Consider the following 17,690-nt stretch of genomic DNA (forward strand, 5'->3'; position numbering starts at 1 on the left):
TTAGCATTATAAAGTATCAGTAAAATAAAAAACACATGAAACTTAGATAAAGAGTTTCTCTGTTGGTAGACATTAGACAGGAGATGTGTAGAAGAGATGGCTGCTAAGGAGAGAGGAAATCTGGAGAGGACTTTAATAACAGCATTATTGGGGAACCATCTGTTTTCTATTATAAGCAGTGTTTTCACTCGTCTTTTCTCTTTTGCTTTTTATGATTTACCTTACAAGACATTTCAGAGCTGAATTACTGCAAATTTAGTTCATCATTCGTCTTTCATTTTAAAACTTTCCTGAAAGTTGAGCTGGAGACGTGGCGCTGTTTCCGGTCAGGGAGCCTAGCGAACAGTCACTGTTCATTGGTATTACAGTGCATTGTGGGAATTTCTCAGGGAAGGAAGGCTTGGTGCACTGAAGAGATTTTGACAGTACTCTGTCTACTGAAGCAGAGAGCCCTTTGAGACACACACGCTGACTCAGCAGTCTGAGAAACCACTCGAAACCTGAAAGTGTGAAAATGCCCTAAACACGAAAGTATGCGAGAACAGAGACTCTTTGTCTGAGAGACTCACTTCCTGCCCTTTGAGGAAGCATCAGTCTCAGTCAACATTAACCCATTCATGTCCAAAAAGTAAATTAACTATTACATGGACAAAAGCCACAGACCTTATTGTGATTGGTCTAACGGTTGTAGTATTGAAGAGGGCATTCATTTGATAGGTGTTTTATTTATCCTAATTAGACTGGAGAATTCAATGGGGTAAAACAGACTATTACAGATTATTGTTTGCTGTGGAGGACAAAACTTTAATGCTCATTAAAGCAATAAGTCACCAGACGCTGTGTGCTATTTAATATAACCCTTAGCTGTGCGTTAAACCCCTGAAGTGGCTAGTAGATACAAACCTGTGTTAAACTTCAACTGTACTACTGCTAATCTAGTGACAGAAAAATAGTCTCATGGGTGAAGTAGGTGGAATTGTGAAGGTGGGGAAAAGTACCTTTAGACACTCCAACACTTAACAAATTACGCTACAATGAGAGCATTTTAGCATTTTATCAATTTTTGCACTGCACTGAATAGTATTTAATGTACTGTCCCAGCTCAGCGTTTACTTAGAAATCAGACGCTTGATAAATTCATACCCATAACTCGTTGCTGCTTTCTAAGCTTCCATCAACTGTTATCACATTTAAAAAAGAAGACTTTTAGTTTAACATATGCCAGGATCGGGATAATAGTTAGAAGATTGGTCTGTATGCCAAAAACTATGTGGACACCTGACCATCACCCCTATATGAGCTTGTTGGGCATTTCATTCCACCCCCCCCACCACCACCACCACCACTCCCCGCAAACCCCCGCCACTCTTCCAACCACCCCTATAAAAAGTGCATTAATATCTACACGGTAAAACTGAAATATATATACTCATTCATGTCACATAGGTGCATCAGTTGAAAACGTGTTTAGTAAAGGGTTTAACATCTTAACTGACTAACTCTACAGCAGCACTACAGCATAAGGCCTTTCACTCTCTATCTCACAAGGACAAACTCTACTAGTTCACATGCTTCATCATGGAGTTTTTTTGAATATATTGTAATGAATATATAATAGGCCTTAGTAAGATCATTTCAGACCAAAACTCTGCTTCTCGAATATATTTTTAAGGATACTGGTGTATCTCTTAGTTTAACATCTGAACAATTACTTTATTCAGTGAAATGTGCTTGTATCTATTTTCAGGACTGAGCACTGCAGGCAGAAGATGCCTCATACTGACTGCAGTGTGTCTGGGGCTGCTGTGTGTTCTCCTGCTGGCTGCCATTACAGTGCTGTGGGTCAAGTTCAACAACCTGACTATAGAGAAAGACCAGTTACAGACCAAAAACACCAAACTATCTACAGAGAGAGACCAGTTACAGACCAAAAACACTAAACTGTCTACAGAGAGAGACCAGTTACAGACCAAAAACACCAAACTGACCACAGAGAGAGACCAGTTACAGACCAAAAACACCAAACTGTCTACAGAGAGAGACCAGTTACAGACCAAAAACACCAAACTGACTACAGAGAGAGACCAGTTACTGACCAAAAGCACCAGTCTGACTACAGAGAGAGACCAGTTACTGACCAAAAGCACCAATCTGACTACAGAGAGAGACCAGTTACAGACCAGTTACACCAACCTGACTGTACAGAGAGACCAGTTACAGACTAGTTACACCAAACTGACTATAGAGAGAGACCAGTTAAAGATCAATTACACCAACCTGATAGTAGAGAAAAATCAGTTGGAGTCAAGGTACAATGCAGCAATTAAAACAGATCAGCATCAGAAGACATTGTCTTCTATAGGTAAGCAGACACAGTTAAAGCTGAAATGGGTTACTTTTTTTATTCTCTTCTCTATTTTCTTCCCAGTGAGTTCATACACATTTTAATGAACTTGTCCTGCTCCTGGATGCTGATGGATCTTGGAGATCTACCGCCCTGGAAAGCTCCGATCCAACACACCTGGCACTCATATTCAGAAGTCACTGAAGGCCTTCATTAACTGGATCAGGGGTGTTAGATTAGGGCTGGAGCTAAACTCTGCAGGGTTGTAGATCTCCAGGACCAGACTTGGGCACCCCTGCGCTAGTAGAATATTTTCCTCACCAGTGACTAGCTTGCCATGCAGTGTTAAACTAAATGAATACATGAACGTGTATGCACTGCAGATAAAGCATTCAGTGGGGCATACGTCTTCACAGAATGCATTCCGTACTAGCACGGTTCTTAAACATCATATAAGTCTCAGGTTAAATGAATTATGATAAAACTTTTTTTTTACTGTAATATTCAATATTCAAATTCTATTTGTCTAAATATTCTAACATTTGAATAGCAAAATAGCATCTCTAGGAAAAAAAAAAACATTCTACTTACCTACCTACTTTAAAAAATCTGACTTCTTACAAAGTTCTTTTTTCTACATTAAATACTATTATATTATGTAATGATCTTGACTATGTAACAAAAAATTGCTCATGTTTATGTTAAAAAGTAAAACATCCCATGGTTGGTACATGCTGTGCTAGGTCAGGGAGATGAAAGGCTAAATGGATAAGAAGGAGCTAAACAGTGCAGGATGATAGATTTCCAAGACCACTATTTGGCTCCCCTGCTATACATTTACAATTTAGATATTCAAACAACAAGTGGTTAAAACTGAAGCCAATTAACTTGACTAAAGCCCCAGTTCCAGCTGCAGAAAAACAGCCCCAGAGCATAATGCAGCCTCCCCCATGCTTCACTGTGTGTATGGTGTTCTTTTGGTGATGCGCAGTGTTGGCTTTGCGCCAAAAATACCTTTTGGAATTATGGCCAAAAAGTTCAACCTTGGTCTCATCAGAGCAATCGATAAATAACTTAATGAATTATTTTGTTGGCTCACATTATGCCATAAAATCGCAATACATCAACTGAAATATTTAAATTAAACATGTTATTGCCAATCATGTCTTTGGAGCGAAAATAAGTACTTTTTCCAACAACTGCCAAACAGTCATGTACACTGTATACCCTAACAATCACCAAAGGTATCATAATAACCACCTGGAACACTATTGTAACCATCTAGCAACCCCAGCAACCATGAGAGATACCATAGTTCTCCATTTGAAATCACCTCCAATACGATAACAGCCACATAGACACATCCTTGTTGCAACCAAAGATACTAAAGCAACTACACAGAAAACAACCAAAGCACTGATCAAATAAAATATATAAATATATAAATATGTTGTAATCACGTTTGATACCTTAGCAACCACTTAGCAACACCCTAGCAACCACCTTAAGCAATGGTAAGCATGACAAAATTATGCTATTATGCACAAGAGGCAAAACATGAGAAAAACAGGAGCAGACTGATCTGATTAAAGGTTATTATTAAACAATGTAAATTAAGTTTTGTTTCCCCCTTTTTTCTGAGTGTGTTCTGTGTGTTCAATTTATAGTGAAGGCAGTGCAGGAGGGTTGGAAGTTTTTCAGCACCAGTCTTTACTTCATCTCTACTGGACAGAAGAGCTGGAGTGAGAGCAGAAAAGACTGTAGAGAGAGAGGAGCAGACCTGGTGATCATAAACAGCAGAGAAGAACAGGTGAGAGAGAGAGAGAGAGAGAGAGAGAGAGAGAGAGTCTTTAATTTAGTTGTTTTTAGTTCTTTAAGTGTGCATTTTCAGATTTTCAGATTTTTCTATCATAATTACAGGACTTCATTGCCTGTATGCTGGGCAGCAATCAAGCTTGGATTGGTCTGACAGACACTGAAAAAGAGGGCGAATGGAAATGGGTGGATGGCTCAGCACTGACCACTGCGTAAGAAACTGCAAATAATTACATTTAAGCCATTATCTCATCATCTAACAAAACACACACTTCATAGTTCTGAAGGTACTGTTATAGGTTTAAAACTTTCATTTTGTAACTGATTTACAAAACAACTAATACTTAGTAGAAGGAACACTAATATAAAAAGGTATAAGTCTACTTATAGACACCACAGACCAAATGCTGCCAGTATGATGCACAGTGGTTAGACTTGCAAATGCACAGAGCTAAACTGCTTTAGGCCAAATAGATGGAAATATGTAAACGAGTTGGTTTTCATGACATTGCAAAAACAGAAACTTTGAAACAGGCTCTTCTTAAAGCTTAGTTTCCATATATGGACTGTAAGGACTGAGGAGTGACTAGTATATTTTAAAACCTCCACAGTGTTTACATACTACATCAGGCCCTTTAAACAATTTTCCTCTTATAAGCTAAGATATGTGGTCAACCAATGTGGTCATACTGTTACCGGATCAAAAGAAAACATATCCTATTCTAGTCAAACAGATAAACAAGGCTGTTGGCTTATCCAGCTGGTTGATGAGTATAGAGTATATTTTTTACTTTGAAAATTATTAAAATTAGAAAAATTGTTTCATTCATTTGTATATACAGTCTATGCTTCATCCAGACTGATATTTGTTGTCACTGTTTCTGCTACTCTGACTATAATCTCAGTGGGCCAGACATAACAAGCATACGTCTAGGGACAACTTGGGTGTCTCTCTACACCAAGAACACAAAGAATGGACTTTGAGACACGCTGTATACTTGCTATTGCCAGACCTGGATCATCCCATTGGTTGAATGGGCAGGGGCTCCGGTGCCAGAGCCAATAAAGGGTCCCTGTGGGCAATTATGTAGTTATTACTTCGGCATGGTGTGTTAGTTCCTTTAAATGTACTTTGAATTTGAAGCTCCAGACATTGAAAAGATGTGACTATGGGAATCTGTTAAAGCAAGATCTGATACCTGACAGAGCAGGGGGTGCCATTTCTAAATCCAAATCGAAAAATATCAGCTCTATGAAAAAAAAAATGAAGAAAAAATTGCAATGTCTTAGTTAATAGTGAGCTGTGAACTGTCTACTTTTGCGCTTTAAGCCTTTAGAGGTAAGATATAAATGGGGAAAAAAAAAAACCCTTCATTCAGAAATCTAAATGAAGCAAGGTAACAGGACCAGTCTGCCAAGAAACTGAATCCCTGTAACATAAAATGAAAATAACTCAATGCTGATACTAAAAAGAAGGTGAAGGTGTTTGCATGGCACTCTCTCCTGACTTGAATCCCAATGACAATGCATGGCTTGATTCAGATCCTCTGGGTTTCAGGTACTGGATGGCTGGAGAACCAAATAATCAAGGGAATGAAGATTGTGGTGAGATTATGCTTCCTGCAGATAAGGTCTGGAATGACAGACCGTGCTCTCACACTCTAAGATGGATCTGTGAGAAAAGAGTGTCTTAATGATAAATTGATATGATTACTAGAAAACAGGCAGAATATACTGAGCCGTTAAACCAGATCTTTATTGTTTCTGTTGTTGTTCATGTAGTCTAAGAATGAACTCCATTGTCTTTTACTTTGGACTTCCCATGTACAGAGAGGTGAATTAGGATCCCGTGCATTTAGAACTGTTTAATGTGAAATTCTGCAGGTTCTGTCAGGTAAATTCATTGTTATAACATTCAGATTTCTAAGAAATAATGTACTCATGAGTCTGATGCTCAAAAGATGAACAATGAGACTCAGTCATCTGAGTTTGATGGTCTGTGGTGGCGGAATCTACTGGCTTTCACAACATTTTGGTGTATTGTTATCATTGTAATATCTTTGGACTTTTTTTTTTTTACCTTTTCTTACTTTTTTGTTGTGTTTGCTGAATTACAGATGATTTACCTGTTCATTTCCATTTTTAGAGTTGGTGTTAGACTTTAGTTCTTCAGTTGGTGTCATGTCTAATTTTTCAGAGAAAGCTTGGTTAAAGTCGTTTTTGAATATTATTAAATAATTTAAAAATAGTAATGCCTTATTTAATATTTAATGCCTTATTTAAATACGACAAAGGAAGTGAGAAAGATTCACTAAAATATGTCCCCTTGTGGTGAAATTAAAATTGTGCAGTATGTTTCTGTGATTTAAAGTTCATAATGTTGCTATTTTACCTTTTATAAACATAAATCTCTATCAGCATCTTTCTGACCAATCAAATCGTTAAAAAAAATATCATTTTACATGTTGCTTTTTTGTTTTTTGCACTATAAAAGTCATTTTTATCATGTTTGTTACATTGTAACAATTGTATTTAAGTTGAGAAATGATTATCATCTTATGAGAATAGCAATAAGTCATGAACTCATGTTGGTTAGATCTGTTATTTTTTTCTTAGAAAAGTATATTTGTTTCTCTGCTGATGGTGATTTGTTTCATTTCTTTGGTTTGAGTTGTGTTATCACCTGTGCAGCTCAGTATGATTATGAAATGGTCCTTTTAATAAAACAAAACTTCACCTTTTTGAATCTTCAGTCTGTTGCAAGTTGCATACGATAGAATTTGGAAATGGGTGAACAGTACAGCACCGACCCCTGAGGTGAAACATCAGGGTGCCAGGCACCTTGAGGTCCACTGGGTTATTTGGCAAAATATTTTACTGCATATTGAAACACTTGTTTGTGTCTGGTTGCATTGATTCCCCTCAGTTCTCTGTCCACAGAAAGTCATGACCAAATACTCCAATCTGCCTTCAAAGGATGAAGTCCAGCATAGATGTCCTGTCTTCCCACCTGACACACCTGAACACACACTTCTCCTAGCCTCAGAAAGAGACAATTTTATATGACGCCTAATCTCAGAAATTACTTTGTCAAAATCCTCCAACCACAGTAATCTACTTAACTATCATATCCCTTTCAGAGACGTCTGACTACAAACAATATTTTAATATGACAGTCCACATAACTTCTCTATGTCCCATAGAATTAAACAAGCTGAGCTCTGTTCTGATTGGCTATCTTGTATTGAGCTTCTATCAAAACGCAGTCCAGGCTGAAACACAACTTATAATTTCAGCATCATTAGGCGGAGCTGAACAGCCTCTCAGAAAAATGTATTCCAACTGTGGTGACTTTACAGCTTATTTTCCAGATATGCACTGCACAGAGTGGGGAGTGGCAGGTATGTTGTGGAAATGTAACAGTGTTTACATACTAAATCAAATGATTTTATTAAAAAAAAAGAAGATTGAATTTTCCATGATAGGGGCCTTTTAAAGAGAGATAGTGGTCACATTGGGAAGAGAATTATCTCTCAAAGTGTAATACGGGATTACACAGATTACATCCTAAATCATAAAGTCATAAGAAAGTAAAGATCACCACACATAAACATGTTGGCTGTCACGCCTTCTGTAGCGGAGACCCACATCCCTCACTCCGTCCAGCACTCCAACTCCCAGAATTCACTGGGAGGTCACATGATCAGGAATCCTCAGGCATCCACCTACCAACATTCGCGCTCACTTGATTATACCACATTCATCAGCCGTTACATTGGCATACAAGTCAAATGAGGGAAGGTTTGATATACACAAACTGGAGGATGTTCATGGATGTTCTCAGCATATTTACTCTATATGTATTATTAATATAATGTTTATTTATTTAAAAGAAATACTATTTCTGTTTGTTACTGCTTCTCCTCATTGTTCCTGACAGTAGCACAGTAGTCTCTGCAGGCCCTCTAGTAGCCACTCCACCAACAATCCACGCAGGTATTTTAAAATCTAATAATCAAATTAAATATTTTTATCCTCAATTCTGTTAATAGATTAATAAGGACATTGTTGGTTCTCTGTGTGTGAAAGGGGAGGAGTGAAAACCTCCTGCTGAAAAAACACTTTTTTAAATGATTTTAAACTTGTTTTCTCACCTACAAACGTGAAAATCCCCTTTTTGATAAAGCTACGGCCCACCAGGAAAAGTATACAGCTCTTGTGATTTTAGGGACCTTCATTCAGCATTGAAGACATCATAATGTTACAGTCTGTGTTTGGTGTCACATCATAATGATCCACTAGAGGGCACCAGTGAGCAGCTTAAAACCTGATCCAGCACTAATCAGTTATACACATGCTGTATAATTTTTCAGGCCAAACTGACAAAACTGAACTGAATCCAATACGCACAGGGCTGCAACCCAACTCTGGAAGTCTGCGTAAGAATATCCTCATAAGTGAGATCATTACCAAGAGGCTGCATTTAGGTTGACAAACTAAAGGAAAACGTCTGCTTCAAGAAGCTTCTACACATGTACCATGTGACTTGAGGTCTCACACATGTGTCCAGCCTCACTATCTGACTATCTACCACAGTCTGCTTAGTCTAGACTATTTACAGTTACAGCTGAGCACAGATACTCTGCAGTGGCTTCCCACCAGTAGATAAGCTCTCCCACCTGGCTCAGGGTGTTTGTACCAAGTTCTCTTAAGTTGTTATAGTTCTTATCAAACTCCTTCTAGCAGCAGCTTCTGCAGCTCAGAAACATGTTGTACACTGTCTAACTCATCGTGTACAGGTGGCAGAAACTGGATATTTTTCTTTTTTAGTGTTGCAGTTAAATTTTTCTTTCTCAAACAGTGTCATGTTGTTTAATTAGATGCCACTTGAACAGTATTTCTAACTGATATTTGAAACATAAAATGTGGTCTTTTCAAAGGTTATGGCACATTTTCCACTTGTTCCCGAATTTGTTTAATTCAGTAAATAAACAGAAATTATTGTACAGCAAAATGCCATATTTAAGTTCGTTCTCTGTAAAGGATGTGATAACTTATTTTCACCTAGAACATCAACAGAGCATGTCCTTTGACAGATGGCATTCGAACTTATGACTCGAAAAACCATTGCATGTACTTAAAATTTTGAATTGTTAAAATGTTGAAAATATTGTGTGGACTCAAAATCTGTTTGTAAATCAGCATCTGCCCACAATTCCCAGTGAAACTATGATGAAAAAACACAAATTCTTATTGTTAGAGGTAAATGATTGGGTTCTACGCTGTATGAGTCTCACTGAACAGAGGGTTGAGCTAAAGATCTGAACTGAAGACTAAATGAACACTGATCTGAGACTGATTCAGATTCTCTGGGTTCCAGGTTCTGGGTGAATGGAGAACCAAATAACCAGGGGAATAAAGACTGGGCTGAGATCTTCCTTTGAGGAACACTGTTTTTGAATATTTCAATATTTTGATGAACTTGCATTTGTTGGTAAACAGACGATCCTCGGCCCATCTTTGCTCCTGAAGGGCTGGGCCTTACCTGGAAACCAATTTTGTACCAAATCATGATTTCAGTCAGCTGTTTCAAATCACATCATTAATTAATCACTTTACCTCATTACCAACCCTAAATTGCTTCTGCCCCAACATTTTTTGGTATGTATTGTGGGCCTAAATGGTGGGAATGGATGTATATTTACAAAAGAAATGAAGTTGACCAGACAAAACATGAAATATCTTGTGTTCATAATGTCTGCAATGAAATACAACTCAAAGAAGCTCAATATCCCTGCTAAACAATCTACTACCGAACGATCTTAACCACAGTGGAGTAGAACATCCAAAAATGATTGTGTGAGGACATTAACAAAAGGGTGAAATATGGTTCACAAACTATAGGAAAAGTTGCTTCTGCACACAAATCATGTGACTCACACACCTCAAACACCATCACAGTCTCACATCTGTGGCTGACATCACTATCTACCACAATCTTCTTCATTTAGAACAGGTGGTTTACTATCATAGTTCAGCACAGGAACTGCAGCAGCTTTAAACTGACCGGCAGCTCATGCAGAGTCACATTTACAGTTTTCAGAGTCATTAAAGTTAATATCAGTGAGGGCAGAATGGATATGATGGAGGATATGTATGTAAATTCAGGAATTACTGTAGACAACAGAAGAAATTTAGATAGCGGTGGGCATTTATATGAAGACCTTAAAGTGAATGAGGATGACAGAGAAACGCAGAAGACCAGGAGGAACAAAAGGAACTCAGGTACAGTAACTGCAGAGAATATACACATTAAAATGCTGAGAAAGACGACAAAACCTCTCACAGTTTAAATCTTTATTGGATTTTTTTCAATGTATTACTATGACAGATAAGCCTACATTAAAATGTATTGTTAACCAGCTTTAATAAGTAACCAATAGAATTCTCTCTTTTCTTTGAAGGTTTCTCATACTGAGTGATCTTAATGTGATTAATATCTCAGTTGACATCTCATGACATTGTAACTAGTAGGTGTATCTTGCATTGTACTGTATCACACAGTGGCAATTCAGTATAGAGCAGTTTGCTCTCTGGACCACTTAGAAACACAAAAGCAAATATGATTCTGAGACCCTGAAACACACAAATCAGTTCACTCAATCACAAACAGCCAGTGCAATAAATAAATGTAGATTTTAAGTTAAGAAACATTAAAAAAGAATTAAAAGAGAAAGTTACTAAATGAATAGTATCTCTTTATCTCTTTACACTCTAAGAAGTAAAATGTAACTATTAAAGGGGAAATTCACTAATTTCTCCTGCATAATTCAGCTGTTAAAAAAAGTAATTCAGAGAGGTTTTAATATGGAATGCTGTTAATGGTAACAGAGTGAAATATGAAACCTCATAACACCCTGCATAGCTCTCCACCATGAATGGATTAAAAAAAAATGTAAGTAAAAAGTTTATTTCAAAACTATCGTAAAACAATGTCTTAGACGTCATGCAGCGTAACCACCAGAGTGTAATTGGTTTCTGTGATGTAGTTATTAGAAACATTAAACCCTTCAGACGTCTGGCTCCTATCACTACTACTGTGAAGTCTGACTCAACAAGTTTCTCTAGAAAGGATCATTTCACACAAACCTCTCTGAATTACTCTGTTCACATCTTAATGATTGTTTTACACAGAAATTTGGAAAAAAAAAACTGGTGGAGTTCTTCTTTTAATATGTAGCGAGGCCCACGGCAAACAAAAATAAACCAAACAGAAAGAGGGCTGAAAATTCATCACCATATATAATCATGGTTTGATCTTACATGAGCGCAGACTAATGTACTGCAAAGGAAATCTGCATGAATGTAATTAGCTGTCAGCAACCACAAGAGGGAGCCATCCAGCTGATAACTGATGGCAATCTGAGGCTTTAAAAATAGAAGTATATATGACATGCGATTGGGAGCCTCTCTCAGTGTGGCTCGCTCACTGTAGCTCCCTGAAACAATGAAGTATCAGTCTAATGCCATTTAGGGGCTCTATGATAATCAAGCCTGGCTATAAAGTCCTCATAGAGGCGATTCATTGCCTTTTCAATGAGCAAAACGAAGTTACGCTGGTTGTGTTATATTACTTTAATTAATTTTTAAAACTTTTTAACTCATTCATGTTCAAAAAGTAAAAGTAATCTATATTAGTATTTTATAGCGAGTGTTTTGTGATTGGTCTAAAGTGATTCCATTTTTATAGTTATGCCCTGGATGAACATTTAACTGTACATTCACTTCCTCACTGTCCATTTTATCAGCTCCACCTATCATATAGGAGCCCTGTGTAGTCCTACAGTTACAGACTGTAGTCCATCTGCATACTTTGTTAGCCCCCTTTCACCCTGTTCTACAATGATCAGGACCCCCAGAGGACCACCACAGAGCAGGTATTATTTGATTGGTGGATCATTCTAAGCACTGCATTAACACTGATGTGGTGGTGGTGTGTTAGTGTGTATCATGCTGGTATGAGTTGGTATGTGTTCTGCTCTGTCTGATCCACTCATACCAGCACAACACACACTAACACACCACCACTATGTCAGTGTTGCTGCAGTGCTGAGAATGATCCACCTGCTCTGTGGTGGTCCTGTGGGGTCCTGACCAGTTATCAATGGGGTAAAGGTGGGATAACAAATTATGCAAAGAAACAGATGAACTACAGTCTGTAATTGTAGAACTACTAAAGCACCAATATGATAAAAGGAGCTGATGAAATGAACAATAAAAAGAAGATACAAGGTAGCTGAACCTAATGAAGCGCTCAGTGAGTGTGTCAAAGAAACTATTAGCTGTATTCACTTCTTTACATGACTGTAGCTAATAATTACAACTAGAAAGCAACCTGTGTAGAAATGATGCAGTGCTGAGGTGTAACTTAGTAATCTACAAACTGGTGAACTACCACGCTAACAGTATTATGCTGTCTTTGAAAGAAGAATAACATGTCAAGCATCTGTACCTGACTTCCATTGCCCCCTGCAAGCCCCTCAGAGAGGCCCACTTTGTTGCTTTTTGCTTTTTCCCATGCTTTTTAGACATACACAGATATAAATATGAAATACCCTTTTCCTTTTTCATTATTAAAATCATATCTTTGTTTATGCTTATGAAAACAGAAGTTTATTATATTCATATTTATACAAAGCCACAAGATATTATGTGTGTACATTGTTTCTACTCACTGTGACTGTTTTCAGGATGCTACAGACTGACTGCAGTGTGTCTGGGGCTGCTGTGTGTTCTCCTGCTGACTGGCATCACAGTGCTGTGGGTCAAGTTCACTGCACAGAGAGACCAGTTACAGACCAGAGACGCCAACCTGACTATAAAGAGAGACCAGTTACAGACCAGTTACACCAACCTGACTGCAGAGAGAGACCAGTTACAGACCAGTTACACCGAACTGACTGCGGAGAGAGACCAGTTACAGACCAGTTACGGCTCTGTGGTTCGTCAGCTTCAGAATCAGGGAGACTGTCTTCAGAAGTTCTCTAATTTGGGTGAGCAGATCATCTCTAAGGTTTAAGATGGTCAAGTCCTTTTTGAAGCAACTAAGTCACTTCGAAATGTGTAAGCAAACAGTACATATTATTACCACATTTAAATCATTGTGTGATTTATGTGTCCATACAGTACTGTGCAGAAGTCAGAAAACACCCTTTCATTTATTTAATTTCTAGTCAAAATGGCCTTTAAGGACAAGCGTGAAAGAATCATAAAGGGCATAAAAATATTTCTGTCACTTTGGAGCTGCAGAGAGTTTAATTTACTCATCCTGCATTATTTCAAACTCAGAAATAAGAAAAAGGTTCAATTCACAGTCACTATGAACAGAATTTCCAATCCACCATTAAATAAATGTCAAACCATCCATCTAAGAATTACTAAATGTTAAACTGTGCTGCTCACTAGAAGACCTGATTAGCATTAGCTTAGCTAGCACAACAGCTCTGCTCACCACAAAACAGGTTCAGTTCAGTTCCAACTAAAGCACCAACACAGGTTTATATTCAAGTCTGAGGAAGTGAAACAGAGCACCTGCTGTTGGAAGCACAGAAAAGCCAAAGTTTTATCTATTCTGTGGTGTCTGGATATGTAGCATGTTAGCTATACTAACAGTAGCTTAGCTAGCAGGCCAAATGTGCCACACACCACAGTACAAGTTAGATTCCAACTAACTGGTGCTCTGCTGACACAAGTGTACATCATAAAACTCATGTCTAGGAGAGCAAAGTCAAGAGACTGTTGGACTGACAGAAAGTAACAGTTGACACTGTCATAATTCTAAAAGTCCATCATCATTTTTAAATGCTGTGGTAACCATATTACAGTAATACCCAATGCTAGAGAAATATTAAATACTGATAAATTCTACTTAGCGTTGTTCTCTTTGGTGTTAAATATATGTTTGCTGCTTTTTTATGACAATGAAAAATTGACATCTTTTATTTTACTGGAAATTACATAAAAGAAATGGGGTCTTTGGCTTTTCAGTAGTACTTTACATGGACATTTCATGGAGTTATGTTCATCACTCTCAGTAGTGAAAGGTTATAGCACTGTACAATTGGTTGACTCAGTCCAGTTGATGTGAATTTGCTTTGTGAAAGTTTGATAATTATATAATGAATGGAATCAGTTTTGAAAGCATCTAACTGTTACTGTAATATAGATTTATTAAGTGTGTTCAAGTCAAGTCAAATTTATTTGTATAGCGCTTTTTACAACTGATGTTGTCACAAAGCAGCTTCACAGAAAATCCATTAAGGACAAAGTTTTAACATGAAATGTAAATCCTCCAGGTGAGCAAGCCAGTGGTGACAGTGGCAAGGAAAAAGTCCCTCAGAGCTGGGGAAGAAACCTTGGGAGGAACCAAGGCTCACAAGGGGGGACCCATCCTCCTCTGGTCAGGCTACCTACAAAATTATTATACTACTAATATTAATAGTAGTAGTAGTAGTAGTAGTAGTAGTAGTAATAGTTAGGAGCTTTGTTTTACTTGTGATTATCACAAATATTATTTCACACATTCTGAAGTGCTACTCCTGTGAATCTCAGAAACTGACTGTCATGTAATGTTAAGGTTTGAGTGAAAACTAGCTTTCTGTCAGGCATACGCATTAGGTGCATTCTTGTTGGATAGGCCAGATGATATCAGGAAGTAAACAAACGGAGAGTGAAGCTAGAGTGATGAGCTAAGTTAGTGCCTCTGCTAACGGTGTCTGTTTGCAACTTGAATAAAAAGTCAAACCAAGATGACATTGACTCATCATGCATCATTACACTCTTAATACAAAGCAATGCTGCTGTAATACATGCAGAATGTGGTTTGGCATTGTCTTGCTGAAATAATCAAGGCCTTCCCTGAAAAAGACATTGTCTGGATGGCAGCATATGTTGCCAAAACATGTATACATCGTTCAGCATTAATGGTGCCTTCACAGATGTGCACATCACCCATGCCATCTACACTAATGCACCCCCTATACCATCATGAATACTGGCTTTTGAACTGTGCACTGATAACAAGCTGAGTGGTCTTTAGCCCAGAGGACACAGTGTCCATGACTTCTAAAAAGAATTTCCAATGCTGATTTGTTGGACCACAGGTCATTTTTCCACTTCCCCTCAGTCCATTTTAAATGAGCTTGGGCCCAGAGAAGGTGGCGGTATTTCTGGATCCTGTTTATATATGTTTTATTCTTTGCATGGTCGAGTTTTAACAGGCATTTATAGACGCAGCGACAAACTGTGTTCACAGACAGTGTTTTTCAGAAGTGTTCCTGAGCCCATGCAGTGATTTCCACTACAGAATCATGTCTGTTTTTAATGCTGTGCCGCATGAGGGCCCAAAGATCACGGCCAGAAAATACTGGTTTTTGGTCTCGTCCCTTGCATACAGAGATTTCTCCAGATTCTCTGAATCCTTTAATGACATTATATACCAAAGATTATGAAAAGTAAAAATTCTTTGAAATTTTATATTGAGAAGCGTTATTCTTGAATTGTTGCACTATTTGATCGTGCAGTCTTTCACAGAGTAGTGAACCCCTCCTCACCTTTACTTATGAAAGACTCAACCACCAGGTGTTTTTTTTAGCATTACGCAACTTTACCAGCCTTTTGTTGCCCCTGTCCCAACTTTTTTGTAACGTGTTGTTGGCATCAAATTCAAAATAGGCATATATTTTTCAAAAATCCACAACATTTCTCAGTTTCAGCATTTGATTTGTTGTCTTTGTAGTATTTTTAATGAAATATAGGGTTTAAATGATTTGCACATCATTGCATTTTGTTTTTATTTACATTTTGCACAGCGTCCCAACTTTTTTGGAAATGGGGTTGAACCAACTTGCATAAAACCTGACCCCTTCTCTATTTCGTGGCTATTTCAATTCAAAAACATACAATAAGTTGTAGGCAGACCTTCCCCTAATTACATTTTCTGTATAACTTAAGCAGATGGTTACATGCTAATATATTTATTACATTCACAGTTGCAGCTGATGAACTTTGGCTTTATTCTAGCAAAGAAAAACACAACAAAGCACTCATATCAGATTCTGTTTTGTCATTTTTGCTGTACAAAAGTTTTTTCTGGATTCTGTGTGTAATAGTCTGAACTCTGTGCTACTAAATGACATCTTAACACTGGTGAAATCTGCTGGACTCAGATTGGAGTTGCGCAATAACAATTTCGCAGTACATTTCAAACTCCTGTATGTGCAGCTTCCATCCTCCATCTCTTTCTTGTGAATTCGTTATTGCATGGTAAGTTGTCAAGCACATTCTTCCCTAGAACACAACTCAGTTTTTCGCATTTTTGTTGTTGAAAAACACCCAGCATTTTTAATAAAGTTTTAAAAATTAAATAATGATAAATGTAAAAGTTCTAACTTCGCTTTAAAAGAAATACAAAAGATCTTTTAAAAACATAAGTATTATTTAAATATTACTACTTCCATTTGTACAAATTTAGGGGTTAGGGCTTAGGACTGCAACCTCCCAGTAGAAAGTACCCTATAAATGATGACTTTGTATATATGTAGCTTATTACTTATTACTAATATGAGTTATATGTATACACACTTTAGAATAACAAGAAATGAGCAGTTAACAAGTAATAGGAACACTGTTGGTTGTCTGTGTGTGAAATGTCATGAAACCTTGTGGCTATTGAGCAAGGAGGGGTTGCTGAGACCAACTGATGTCAAAACAATTTATATCTCTTCACAAAGACAGCCGTACTGACATGAAACCATGTGCAACTGCCACAATAAAAAAAAAAACGTTTATTGTGTTTACACTGACTCACCTCTGAAGATGAAAAGGCACTTCACTTCTCTTTTTTGTAAATCATACACATTTCCATGAAAATATATTTTATCATTGAAGAAAAAAAGGCAGAGTTCAACTGAGGAACCCAAAATAGGTGGAAATTGTATTTTATACCTACTGTGAAAAAAGGTTAACCAGTTCCAGTTTGCAGAGTTCTAAGTAGACAATCAAGAGAATACATTAATATGATCATGAGTTACAGTTGTTCAGCATCTCATAACCTTCTAAGGCAGGGGTGACAGTCTCGGCCCCTGGTGGGCCATGACGATATTTCACTGTTGTAATGCTTAAATGTGTTACAACTTGGTTGTGTTTCATGTTCTCTCGTAGTGTAACTAGTGGTTCGTGTCTACTCTGTCTTTTGGTGCCCTGCCAGGTCTTCTTCTGCACCTATGCTACATTGGTGTCAGGTGGTGGCATGCGTCCACCGAGCTTGAGTCGAGCGGCGCAACAGCAAACTCAAAGGCGGGTGGTGAAGAAGACATAACCTGGAGGAAGGGGATACCGAGTACTATGCCTGCCCCCTCCCGGAACGGCGGAGGAGCTTGAGGTGGAAACAACCTGCCAAGTGGCCCCAAGCTAGTGGAGGCGGAGCGATTGTTGTGCTGGTGGTGCAGGAAGAGGGGACATCATGCCAGTC

This window comes from Colossoma macropomum, unplaced genomic scaffold, assembly GCF_904425465.1.
Source record: "Colossoma macropomum unplaced genomic scaffold, Colossoma_macropomum, whole genome shotgun sequence".
Lineage (NCBI taxonomy): Eukaryota > Metazoa > Chordata > Actinopteri > Characiformes > Serrasalmidae > Colossoma > Colossoma macropomum.